Source organism: Meleagris gallopavo, chromosome 5, assembly GCF_905368555.1.
Source record: "Meleagris gallopavo chromosome 5, MGAL_WU_HG_1.1, whole genome shotgun sequence".
Taxonomy (NCBI): domain Eukaryota; kingdom Metazoa; phylum Chordata; class Aves; order Galliformes; family Phasianidae; genus Meleagris; species Meleagris gallopavo.
In genome coordinates, this window is record NC_139408.1 from 17,359,737 (window position 1) to 17,373,614 (window position 13,878).

The 13,878-nt window shown below is 37.9% G+C and overlaps 1 protein-coding gene across 6 annotated transcripts in view; it reads left to right on the top strand.

Annotated features, from left to right (window-relative positions):
* PPFIA1 (PPFI scaffold protein A1) overlaps positions 1 to 13,878 on the top strand; it is a 55,311-nt gene that overhangs the window by 7,335 nt on the left and 34,098 nt on the right. The gene's annotated exons all lie outside the window — the stretch shown is intronic.

Consider the following 13,878-nt stretch of genomic DNA (forward strand, 5'->3'; position numbering starts at 1 on the left):
GACGGTGATTATTTTTCTCACTTTTCAGTCAGTGTGCAAATTTCTGGTAATGGGTTTATTAACTTGTGTTGTGCTGTCATCAAACTTGCAGGCTGACCAACAGACTGTATAAGCTTGAGTGAGAAGAGCTATAACCAAAGCAAGCAGTTCATAAAACATGTAGTGTATTTAGGACAAGGTAAACTTTGCATATATATTCACTTATGCTAATTTGCCTGTAGCCTCCTGTACAACAAGTAGTGTTTGTTTTGGTATTCTGAAAATAGAGAATTTTTCATCTGCCAGCCCTCCTGCTTTTTCTCTGCTTTTTAAGTGTATACCTCAAAACTTCTTTTAAGATGACTGCTCCAAGGCTTGGGGTCTCAGTGTGGTTACTTATTTCCAGGTTCTCTCTAGAGGTTTTAAAAAAGGAAAAGAAGCCCTTGGCTTTCTTTTAAGATTTAATAACAAACGCGTTTGTTTTTGTTTTTTTTTTTTTTACTCTTAGGCATTCTTAGTGATTAAAACCACAGAGCAATCTACGTTAAGTTTCTCCATTCTGGTACATATTTGGGAGATGTGAATGTTATGTTTATTGACGCTATAGGATTTGAAGTTAAGACCATAGGTTGGTTTGTTTGTATGCTTGCGTTTTAACTTAATGGCCTTGTGGAAACTTGACCGTCAGGTGCTTATAGAGTAATCATCAGAAGACTGCAACACTCCCCATCTGATTTTTACTGAATTATGCTTGGTAAGTATTCACTGTGCATGATGTGATAACACCAGATTAAAAATCAGAAAATACCTTCCAGAACATAGCATAAAAACTGAGATCAGTATGTAGATCACATCCAGTTCAGTGTTCTCAGGGAACTTAAATCTTTGGAGAAAACTTATTAGCTGTCCATCAGTAATTTTTTAATTCTCAGCTTAGACCTTCATCCAAGAACTCGGTTAATACACATCTCTCTTTCTCTTAATTTTGCACTTGTGTTTTCCTCCTTTAAAGGTGTATGTCAGGTGTCTTTACATAGGCTGTTTTAGCAGCTAAGATGGTTTGCATCTTTTGATGTGTGAGACTAAATGATACGAAGTGTTGACACGTATTAGAAAATGTTTCTAATAATTCCTTGTATGTACGAATCTCAATCCACAATTAGTTAGAAGGGAAATATTTAGATTGTTTGTTTTGGGTAATCTGAGTGTTCATAGCTTTCTAAGTGCTTTTTTTTTTCCCTCAGTTTGTCTATGTAGTCTCCAGATGCGAGTGAGGAAATGTGTTGAGGTGCTTGCCAGGAAAAATGTTTATGCATTCTCCAGGCTGAGAAACGAATTATTTTTTTGCTGTTGAGTGGAGTTTTTCCCTTATTGGACGTTTTTTCACAGAAATGCATGCAAACACTGTTTCTACATTTTGCAAGTTCCAGATAATTTTAATAGTGAGATGAGTACGTATCTGTAGGTCACTTGAGGAGCTTGTTCTTCTGCTCATGTATTCAGAACAAGAGGGGGAACTGTGGTTACAATACTCCCTAAAAGTTCTGCTCTGGTTGATTTTGATGTTATTTTCCTTTGATCCTTCATAAATTAATGTGACCAGTCTTTTGCCCGTGACCTCTGTCTGTTTTGGACTTTACCTTGGGTTTCATTGTAAGCTTTACTGCATGTTGGCTCCTTCTGACTGGCTGTTGTACCAAGGCTCTGGGACCTGTTCTTACAGTGGCTAAAGCTGTAATGTTTTCTAGAAGAGAAGCTTTATTACTTAATCTTCACTTCTGCTATTCTACAGTGGCTAGCCTTGAACTATGCTCATGTGTTTATGCTTGTGTCTGCTCAGGAAATGGTTTTTGAGGGTGGTAGTGAAAATTTTAACTGGAATATAATTTTAGTTGTGTTTGAAATACACTGTGACTTTCTTGGGAGCAAACGAATAAGAACAGTCAAGATATCTTTTCCTGTAGTTCTTCTGTTTTATGGATGTTTAGAAATAGTATTTGGCTTTAGAACATGTGCGAAGTGCTTCAGGGTGCTGTGATGAAAAGGTCCTTATGCTCCCAGTATTAGGCACTGTCACATATCTTCGGGACAGATTTTAAACAAATGCCATGTGGCAAAAAGCTTGAAAATTTCAATAGAATGTCTGTCTAGTTTTGTTAAGAGGAAACGGGGGGAAAAAATCCTCTTGGAAAAAAGCCCTAAGTGTTTTTCATTTTCTGCAGTAGTAAAATGGGCAGCCTTTAATTCTTTTCTGTAGAAGAGCAAGTGTTAGGGTGTGCTCTGACTCGTGCTGTGCCATACCTTACTCTCTGTTGCTAGCACGTGGTATAGTTTGTTACCCAATTCCATTTGTCATCTAATCGTCTAGAAATTTCTTTTTGTTTTTCAGTGATCTTGTTTCCCTTATATAAATTGATACCAAATTCAGTCTTGTGCAATTTAAATGTCTTGTAGAGAAACATTGCATTTAAAAACAACTTTCTTCTTGAAAAAGAACTACAGGATAGAATATCTGATGAAAGTGAGTAGAAGATGTTTGTGAGCCCATTGTGCACTTTTTACTCTAGAAAGAAATGTTTCTTTTTTCTTAGCTCACACAGAATGGCCTGGGTTGGAAGGGACCTCAAGGATCAGGGATCTCCAACCCCCCTGCCACATACAGGGCCACCAACTTCCCCATTTAATACTAGACCAGGCTGCCCAGGGCTCCATCCAACCTGGCCTTGAACACTTCCAGGGATGGGCATCCACAACCTCTCTGGGCAACCTGTTCTGTACTTCAGATGTACTGATAGCATTGCTGATTAATTTTCACAGTTGAAAAACGAGACAAAATTTTTCAGGAGGTGCAGTTGAAACAAAGAATTTTTGTGTCAGTCTGTACAGACTTTAGCTGGCTGTGTGGCTGAAAGATGTACCTACAAATGTAGCTGAGTCTTGCACATGAGTGAAGTTTAATCATTGTCTTCTCAGTGCTGACAACTTCCTGTAATGAGAAATAGTATTTATTTTGACTGACTTGAAAAGGAATTTTGGCTACCCAAATCCTCTGTGTAAACAGTAAAACTTTCTTTAATGTGGAGGGGGTTCATTCAGTGAAGAGGATTGGAAATTCCTGTTATTTTAATGGTACTGGTTATCTCAGTAAACAGTAACCAATTTGATTTGTTTGGTTTTTTAAACCTACATATGGATTTCAAGTGTGATCCTATAATAAACCACTGGGAAGGGAGAGAGAGATCTGAAAGTGGAGTTGCTTGTTTGTTTTATTGAGTGCTGAACACAAACTGCTTGATTTAAAAAAAAAAAAAAAGTCCAACTGTAAATGTTAAGCTGTTTTCAGAAACAGAATTGAGCAGAAAAGGAATTCTGCAGTGTACATTCGGAAGAACATCTGACTCGATCAGTGGTGAGGGTTAAATTGTGGGTTTGTGGGTTTGACTTGTGGATTCTCAAATGCCCATCACAAAAGTCACGTAGCCATATCTGCTTTGCCAACAGTGTCATAGTTTAAGCTCATTTTCTCTGCCCTTCTACCCATAAATGGGATATCTAATACCTGAAGTGTTTTTTGTTTTTTTTTGCATCTAAATTCTGTTACAGTGTGCTTTTCACTGTAGTTTGTGAAGGAATAAGATTTGTGGATTTACTGTTCCCAAGGGGAATCTGCATTTTCGCTAATTTATTATCCTCTAAGGCTCTGTTATGTCATATTTAAAGTCCTGACTGACATCTCATGCTTCAGTCTCTTGCTTCTACTAGGATTTAAGACATGGGCTACCTCTTGCATCATAAGTTGGAAACACATTAATAGAATTTTGATGTAATTCGAAGGTCATTTAAAGACTTAATTGGGATTCTGTTGTGTGAATAGTTGCCTCTGGCAGTAGGAATTTTTCAGATAATCTAAACTCTGTGGATAAAGAGAATGAATCTTCACCTTAGAGACCATGGTTGGAAGACCAGAGAGTGTGTGGAAGACAGTCTGTGAGACCTCACATATACGGGTAAATGTGGTTGGGGGTCTTCATGTTTGTCTGCATGTTTTAGGGGAACATTGAAATTTAGTATCTCTCTCCAGGGCTGTATTTGCTGTATTAGTTTTGGGTAAATGACTGAAATTTGGCTTAGATAATTTCAAGGATGCCTTGGAATACTGCTGTGAGTGTTTTTGTAGAGTAATGTATTTCTTGTGCACTTCGGTACAGTTGTTGGGGATAAGGCTCTGAAGATCAACAGCATTCTTTGTTAGCTTTGTGTTGAAGAACATGGGGCAGGTGCATGTAGTTCTTTTAGAACATGCAGCTAGAGTTTTCAGAATGTCTTTAGAGGGTGTGGTTCAACAATACTGTCTTCTTAAATCTGAGCCTTAGTTTCAAGAAATAGGGGATTAGGTCTTGTAAAATGGGAATTAAAGCTTTTTAGGGTTTTAGCTTTCAGTGCCGTGCAGCAAAGAAGCTGCTCTTTCCTCTTGCTGTAGATTTATGTTGATAAATTAAATTGGTGCAACTGATTCCTTGTAACTGTAGTCTCCAGAGACTGCGTAACACTTTCTGTATTCTGTGTAATGGTTATAAAGAATTGTCCTGGGAGGTAGTAGAGGAGAAATGGGCCAAGCTTCTATTTTCTCTCAATCAAGTGCAAGGCCTCATGGTTTCCTGGCTGCATCATCTTTCCCTCGTTTGTAACCGAGTGGAATAGGAGCTTATTCCTCTTTGCAGGCCAGGCTCCTCACCAATCCATGTTTTGCTGCAGCATCTGTTGCTGGTCACAGCATCTTAAGATGCCTCTTTTTCTCCTTTTTTTGTTCCTTGCTGTTGAGCGTAGTTCAGTATCCTTGGATGCATTCTGTGAGGTAATGTGTTTTTGGGTTCAGGTGGTGGTTATGACATTTGATGGAATTGTTTGTTTTGAATGTCTTGGTGCAGTCAAAACAAGCAAGGCAACCAAACATTAATATAAGCGTAAAACAAATGTTGACAATCTATTACTGGGTTAAGCTTTTGTTTTTAAATATTGGACATGTCTGTTTTGAGACATGAGATTATACTCTTTAACAGGTTTTAGAGTAGTTTTTGTTTGTTAAAGGAAACTTTTTAATAGAATGATCTAATTGCTTTCATTCCCAATGTTGCAGATTGAATATTTAGCTTCAGCTAGTAAATTCACTTAGCTAGTAAACTGGGTGATTGAATACAAAGAAGTAGAAAAACAAAATATAAAGGACCTGCAAGTTGAATTATGTGCTGAAGGCATCCATCTGTCTTCGTTAAGTATTACTTGCTTAAACAAGTTTGAAATTATAAAACTGAACTTTCATCAGTTGGCAAAAGAAAAGTTCATTTGTGTGTGTGTGTGTGTGTGTGTGTGTGTATAAATATATATCGGAGCACTGAAGGGAAATTCATGTTGATGCTTGTTTAATGAGAGTGGCTCGGCCAGCCTTATTCAGATATTCCCAAGCACTCCCTTTTAACACAGTGTGAAAAACACACTCTACAACTACTGGCCAGAGCTAAACCCTAGCAACTAGAGCCAAGATTAATGGCTGGAATAAGGCAGGGCAGAGCCTCAGCTGCTGCTTACAGTTTTTGCAAGTACAGAGATCCCATCTCTGGAATAATCATGCATGAAGAATCTTATTCTGGGCCTATTTCTGAAAAAAAAAAAAAAAAAAAAAGAAAAGTGAATTATTATTTCTGTGAGGATTAAGATGCTGAAATTTAGGAGTAAGGATTAAATGATATTTAATTCTTTACTCAGAGGAATTTAGTATTAAATGTCAGCTGAGCAGGAATGGTGGAGCGTGCTTGGAGTTGGTATCTTTTTCTTGCCTAAGGAAACCGACAGCTCAGCATTGTTTGTAACTTATTACAACTTTAGTAGGAGTCAGTCTCCATAATGGAGGGTCCCACTAACAGTGTTGAAATTCTGTTAAATTTTCTTAGATACCTTGCGGTTATTGTACAGTTTTGAGGAGTGTTATGCATTGTGAAATTATCTGCTGCATCCCAGGAGATCTTGACCAACTTCTTTGTGGAGAGGAAAAGCTTAAATGAAATCTCTATCTGTCATATTAAATATGAAGACTGGTTTTGCCCTATATCTTGTCGAACTGGTAAAGCAAGATTCTTCCTCTTAATTAAGTACAACTTGTATTCTCCATTTGCCATGGTGGATATGGGTGTGGGTAAGTTTTTTGTTTTTTTTTTTTTTTTACTGACATGGACTCCAAAAATGGAGATGCCTAAAGCTACAACTAAGAAGTTGTCCTACTACTCACTGTATTAGTTACTAATGAAAATAGACTAAACCAGAGGTGCAGGAATGTGATCATTTACATCGTGAAGCCCTTCAAATTCACCAGTTCAGACTGTAACTGAGAGGCATGTTTGTTCCAGGTATCTCCCAAATATTTTTCAAAGTGTTTTTGTAAACTACTATAATTTTGGAATATGAGTATTGATGCTTGCACAGTGTTGGAAAGGACTACTGTAGCACCTACCGGCCTGTACAAAGTAGCCAAACACACCCTGAGCTTAAAAGCCTGCTCCTTCATGATGACTGAAGCTTTCCTGATGAATATTCAGCTCATCTTGTACGTTTATTGTGAGGGCAGTGAGGCCCTGGCTCAGATCCCAGAGCAGCTGTGGATGTCCCATCTCGGAAGGTCCTCGTGGCCAGGTTGGATGATGCCATGAGCAGCCCCATCTGGTGGTGGTAGTCCTGCCCATTGCAGGGGATTGGAACTGGATGGGCCATACACTGCCTTTGTGTTTGAATAGATACTAAGTTTTTGAGGACAGCTTTTGTATACTCTATGCTTGCTGCATGTTGGCTGTTGTACTTCTGAACTTCTTTACTCTGAAGATTTACAATGTAGTTTCAGTAGCAGTGTTTTGCAACTACTTTGCAAGACAAGAAAAGAACTTACAACTTGAGTTTGTAATAAGCCTTCAGGTTTTTTCTTGTTAATTCTTAGTGAATGCCGCTGAGTCCTAAGTGACAGAATTCCCCCCACAAGTATTGAGTATTTGGAAAAAGCCTTTGGGGATGGGGTGGAATTGTTTTGGTGTAGTTGTTTGCTGATTTAGTATGGAATCTTCAATACACATCTGTAGTTGTAAAAGTAGTTTAAAAGTCTCTGTTAAAAAGGTTGAGTTGAAAGTAGGTGTTCCCTGCTCTGAGTTAACTGAAAGTAGATTCTGTGATCTACCGTACTTTGAACAGGCCACAGATGCTGCCAGTGATTTGTTAAAGTTGATGAAGAGATGAAAGAGTGGTTTGAAGAAAACGTGGATTCTTAATCTGTCAGTGATATCAAGGCTGGTTGCCTTACAGGAATGATCTTAGCAAACTGCAAAATTAGACCTAACCTATGAGTTACTGGATAATGCTTTCTGGCCTGTTTAAATACTGTTATATTCTTTTTGTGAATTTTGCAGACTTAAAGAGGTGCATTTAGCACAGAAGAAAATAGAATGCTGCCAGGGCTTAGTTCTACTTTGCACTGTAAAATGATGCGTATAATCAGTGATTATTGGCTTTCCAGTGATGCACTAAGATATGTTTTTGAACTAGGCTTTGCTTTAGCCTTATATGCATAACAGTGATGGTGATGGTTTGCATGATTTAGAGAAAATTAAACTCGATAGCATAGGTGGTAATAATTTTGCAGGTTTAAATGGCTTCTGTTAGCTGCATTTAATGAGTTCAGTGTAGGTGGTTCCTGGTTGCCTGCCTTCAACCTGCAGTTCAGTTTGTGTGCTTGAGCTTACAGGCTCTCTTTCCAAAGAGTGCGTGTGAACTTTGGGCATTAATTAGTGTGGTGAAAGGAGAACCTCTGATGTTTCAAGAGGTCAAAGACTCTGCCGTGTTTGGGTTTCAGTACTTCTACGCTTCCATGCCCCAATGGGAAATGTCAGAAATGTTAGTAAGGGAAAGAGGAGCTTTAGAAGAGAACATGGAACTGATGTGTTTCCTTCCCCTTTTTTCTGTTAATTCTGCATTTCTGTTGCAAAACTGCCAAATATTGTTCGTCTTCATTTATGTTTCCTTTTACTTCAATATGCAGCACTTCCTGAAAGTTCTTAGCAATTAAATCCAGATTTAGTGCTTTGTAGTTAGACTCAGTGAACGCTGCTCACGTAAACGAGAGCAGGTCAGTCAAGACAGTAACTGGAAACCTGTTTATTGCCGTAGAGATTTGGTTTTGCACTGAACTTTTCTGTTTTGCTCTTGAGCATCTGTTTAGTACCTACTGGCTGTGAGTTAGATTCTTTTACACATTGCTTTCTGTCAAACACTAGAGCTTCCAGCTTCCAATTGGACTGGAAGCAGTGTGTTTCGCTCCAGAGCAGTAAAATTGTACAACTGTAAACATTTTAAAACTTAATTGCGTGTTTAGAGTGGAGCATCATTAATGACAAAGCCCAGAAAGGTCAATCCAAGAAGTGAAGTTCAAGAATATTCTACTGAAAGAGAGAACTGGAATGATAAGAGATACTTAACTTTAATATGTATTAAGTTTATTAGTAACTACTCATTAACTGGGTGCAGTGCTTGTTTTAGTGTTTTCAAGTAGTGGTACAGTTTTTGGTAGAGAGGGAAAAATGGCTTTTGATTCAAGGAAAATGTAGACTGATCAAAATTGTACTTAACATTTTAAACTATCTCAATCAGTGGTTGGAATGTGAGAAAGTTGTTACAATTAAAGAAACCTGCACCTATGTTTTAATGGTGCAGTTTGGCTTTTTGAGCCACTAAAACTTCTTATACTAAGTGAGGAATAGGAGAGGAGGGTTGATATTTTTAAGGGCTGCGTTTACTGCACTGTTCTCACTGGCAGGTTCTCAGCCAGTTTAATTGTGAAAAGCATTTTAATTCAGACTCAAGAGTCTGACATAAGCATATCTATGTTTGATGCTTACTGAAAAATAATTTTATTAGGTAAAAAGCAAATTTTCTTTTTTTTTTTTTTTTTACACTCTAGACTAATTTTTGTCTTATTCTGGCATGCCATAGATATTGGAAAGGTTAAAGTAATCTGATTTATTGGGCTGATAGGCAAAGTACTGCTTATGTTGGTTAGTGTTTCTTCTGGATTTCTGCATTTTCTTGGAAGGCAGGATTTAATGATCAAAACATGCAAGTGCTCTTGAGTTGTAACTCTGCTCTTGAATTATTTAATAATCCTGACAGCTGAAAAAGCTAACCTGGTGTGAGTCAATAGCTACAAAACTTGCTTGCTGTTACTTGACCCCTCCAGAATCTGTTAAACAGTTAAGTTTTATTGAATGTGTATTTTAAAACCTGGTATGTTGGGATATTGGCTGCTGCTGCTACCTACAATCCTGAGGTTTAAGATGAGCTGACTATTAAATATCCTGTTAAGTGTAGATAGTTAGGTTTGCTTTGATTGTTTTATTTATGATACTTCTCATTTCTGTGCACACACTATTTGGAATAAGCATGGATTACATGTAGTATGAATAACACCATGGAAACTTGTCTCATATTTACCTTAGTTTCTCATCCCCGATGGCCTGTGTTTTTTTTTCCCCTGTTATACTTATTATATTCTCAGCATATTGGATACTTGTGTGGGTTGCTTGATGTGCAGATTACAGAACAGAATGTTAACAGTAAGACAGAACGCTACTTAAGGATTAAACAGGTAAATGTTGCTCACATACTTGAGCTAGAGATGTTCCTAAAAGTGCAATAGTTGCATCTTCATCCTTGTATTGCCAGGAGATAGTTTTAATACGTAATATTTTCTTGATAAGCTAAAAGCTTTTTGTATCTTCTTATCCTTAAGATAAGTTTTCTAGTCATCTTGTTACCTTTAATTTTGAATTCTTATTTGCTTAGGAGAAGCACTTTTATTTTGTGCAAAAATGTCTTTTGTTTAAGCAAATCCCGAGCAACCCCACTGTTCTCTGCAGTTTCTGTAGAAAGAGCATCCCTGCTATACAGCTCCTGTTATTGGATTCACAAGGATTACCTGCTTCTTTAAATTTTTCCCCAACTGAAATGTCATCTTTCCTATCTTGTAGCATTTAATGGTTTGCAGCGTACTATCCATGGAACCTGTAAAGTATACTTGTAATAAACGTGAAGAAAATCTGTTGCCTGAAAGCTGTAATGTTCCTGGACCACCAATCATCTTTTAAGTAGTCAACTATCAGTTCAGACATCACAGTTCTACAGGCTTGACAACTAGATCAGCCGCTGCTATTTCAGTTCTCATAGAATAGAATTGCTCAGGTTGGAAAAGACCTTAAAGATCATTGGGCCCAACCACGACCTAACCAAACTGCCCTAACAACCCCCGCTAAATCATGACCCTGAGCACCATTTCCAAACAGTTTCTAAACACATCCAGGGGTGGTGACTCAACCACCTCCCTGGACAGCCTATTCCAGTGCTTCACAGCCCTTTCTGTAAAGAAATTTTTCCTTATATCCAACCTAAACTTACCCTGGCGCAACTTAAGGCCGTTTCCCTTCGTCCTGAGATATGAGGGAAATGCAGAATATGATGCAGCAGGGCTTTTGCCACCTCTTAGCTAAGTGTGCTGGAAGTTGGACAGCATCACACACGGGGATGCTGCTGTCACCAGAGAATGAATTGCTGGAGTGAAAACCTTTGAACAGAAACACACAAATAGGAAAAAAAAAAACACTTTGCATCACCCCCAAAGGCTTTGGAAGGGTAGTTACTCAGGCACTGTGGTGTTTGTCCTTATGTTTAGGCATGGATCATGCCTGCCCAGATGCTGTTTGCTGGTGCATTTTCTGTGCTGTGGCTCAGATGTGCTCCTACCAGACCGGGGCTGAGAAACATGAGGTTCTCCACTGCTCTTGCTTATAAACACAGCAGGAGTCTTAGAAAAAAGTTCCAGATCTCGTTCCACACGTCTGTCTCGCAGGCAGCTTTTCCTTTTCACCTTGTGCCCAGAATACAGACTCTTCTTCATGAAGAAGTGCCATTGTTTTAAAAACCTGTGGAGGATATGCGGACAAAACCCAGAAAATGAATTACTGAACAACAACAAGGTAACTTCCACTGAATTTATTTTTTTGCTGAGTTTTCTTTTCTGACGGTAAGAATGTCATATTTGGTTCAAAGTCTTTCTTGAATAAGCATTTCAGTTTACTACATGGGTTTTTGCCAGTGCGTTCTAAACAACAGAGGATATTTATCTGGTATGGTTGGCACGTTGTTTCTTGTAGCAAGTGCTTTGTTGTGCTTATTTTGAGTCCCCACTGCTGTCCGTTTTTAGAGCAGGCTATTTATTGTTTTGATTGCAACTGGAAGCAGAGCAGAACTTCAGTTCTGAAGCTTTCAAACTTGTCTTTACGTACAAAGTAATGCAGTATTTGGACAAGTAAAAAACCTCTTATGAATTTTCTTGTTTCCTCTATTTGTTTCTATACATCGATTTAATGTGATGGAGAAGAAGGTGAGACAACTCAGAATGTTTATAGTTGTGAATAGTTTCCTTTTGAACTGCTTGAGGAAATCACCAAGTGTCTGCCGTTGAAGAGAATGATTTAAACTAGACAGGACATGTTTTTTGGCAGCACCAGCTGAAACTGAGGACACTTGAGTGTTCTTTCTGAAGCTGCTTATGGGACTCAAAGCAAATACATTTTGCAAAAACAAACAGCAATGAATGTATTATGCAATGCTAGAAATACGTGTCAGTCTGTTTATGGAGCAGCAGTATAAATTCTCATGTGCACTATTACTCTTGGGTCACCTGACAGTGTGATGGTTCATGTCAGAATTACGATGTATTTGTGCTACAATTTATATTTGCACAAGAGAATGCAATGGTACAGAACTGTCTGTAATTATTATTTGAAGGGTGAATCAACTTCGTTTGAAATATATGCTGTTTTTCTGTAGACAGAGCTCATAGTTACCTTCAGTAGCATTTTTATTAATGCCATACAGTGATACTAAGTTGAGGACAGATGGCAAAACAGTGTCTGATAGTCCTTACTGCTTTTTGTTCTGTCCTCTAGAACTTGAGATAGTCTGGACAAATACAGAGCTCACCGTGTCAGCCTGATGTCCTTACTTAGTGTCCATGCTTTTGGATTTTGATGTTGGCACTTAGAGGGAGACTTTTTCAATTATTTTGAAAAAGGGGAAAAAGAACAACCCATAAAATGTTCGTATCAAGCTCTTTTGGAAATACTTTGAGTCTTAGTACTTTTAGTAATTTCAGTACTACTTGAAAACAGTCAATTGCATAACATATAAAGATAAGCAAGACGGACCTGTGAAGAGCTACACCTTCAGAACCTCGGCTGGGTTTACCTGCGCTTGTATCTGGAGCAAAAGAAACACATGCTGTCATTTGCCTGGGAGTTGCGGAAAGTCCCACGGGGTTACTGGGGGTACAGTACAAATTCCAATGGGAAGGAGAATTCTGTAGGCAGAGCTTAAAGGAGAGTGAATTTTTCCTCCAGCTCCTGTAAAGCTTGGGGAGGAGTTTCCCTTTCTTGGTTTATTTTGTGCTCAAGAATCTTTTGTTTTGTTTTGCATGTTTAAAGTTGTCATTAGCTACAAATTTACTGACCACGATGCCCTAATATGTGCATTTTCAGCATTTTTTTTTTTCTTGAAAATCATAAGTCAGTTTTCTTAAGGGTGAAAATTACTTTAGAGGTATAAAGGTGAAATAATCGTGCTCACAAATTTTGACTGGAATATGCATGATAAATTTTTATTTAGGAGGAATTATGATGAGGGATTCTGCATCTGTGGTGGTGGTGCTGCCTTTTGATCACAGCAACTTCTTAGTGCCTACTGTGTTAGGAATCCTGAAGGAGTTCACTCTAGGCAATATATCATGCAACAGAACTTCTCTTCTTTTGTTGTATGTGTTTTAGATTAAAGCTTTGTAAATTTTTTGATTAATTAAATTAATACATATTTTTAGACTGCTTGTTTTAACTTCAAGTTAGATTTTATGGACGTACTAGTATAATTAGTTGATGTGTCCTTTTGTTTTAAGCATGGCTTTTTGTCACTTTGAATTTTACTACAAAACATCTTAAACGTCTACTTGATGTGCAGCTGCTGTCAATTGAGCAGTGTATCTTGCAGAGTTTAGAAAGACTGGAGAAGCAGCTTTTATGCACAGTGTATTTACACGGTATGTTCTTAGCCTTACCTCCATTGTGTTAGCAGTGCAACTGTACTTATGTGCTAACAGCTGTGATTGGTCTTTATCTTTAAAGTAGAGAATTAGCAAAGACCAATTAGTTTATTAGCATTTCTATCTTTTCTTGTACTTCAGAGCAATTCAGTGATGTTCACCAGTCATTGAGGTGACTGATGTGCATTTGTTTTCTCATTAGTGCCTAAGTGGCATTGATAACAAAAGTGATCTTTCAATCCTGTTTCCTACAACACTGTCCTCTAAAGTATGACCTTGTTCATATTTAGACTTAGTACTAATCATTGTTTTCAATGTGATTCAGATTTGACTAAACTGAGTTGGAAGGGAAGATAGTTCTCAGCATTTGCTTAATGACAATCATGTGTAGTTGTATCTTACATTGTATCCAGAGTGTGTTGAGTTGATCCAGTGCCTTTTATATTTCTTGTGACACTGTTGCTAGAGAATGGAAATAGTTTAGAATGTAGTAGCTATTTCAATTGCTCAATAGAATCTTTGTATCAGAAATGCCAAACTTTAGAAACAATATATAAGTGCAATAGAGACTGGTTTTTCTCTTTGCTTAATAGGGTTACCATAACTCAGATAACTGGAAAGACAGAAGCAAGTTTTCAAACTACTGTTGCAGGGTCTTTTGTTACTTTATAACTGTTTTAAGCATTGAAACTTGAGCCTGCTTATCGTAAGTGTACAGTTGT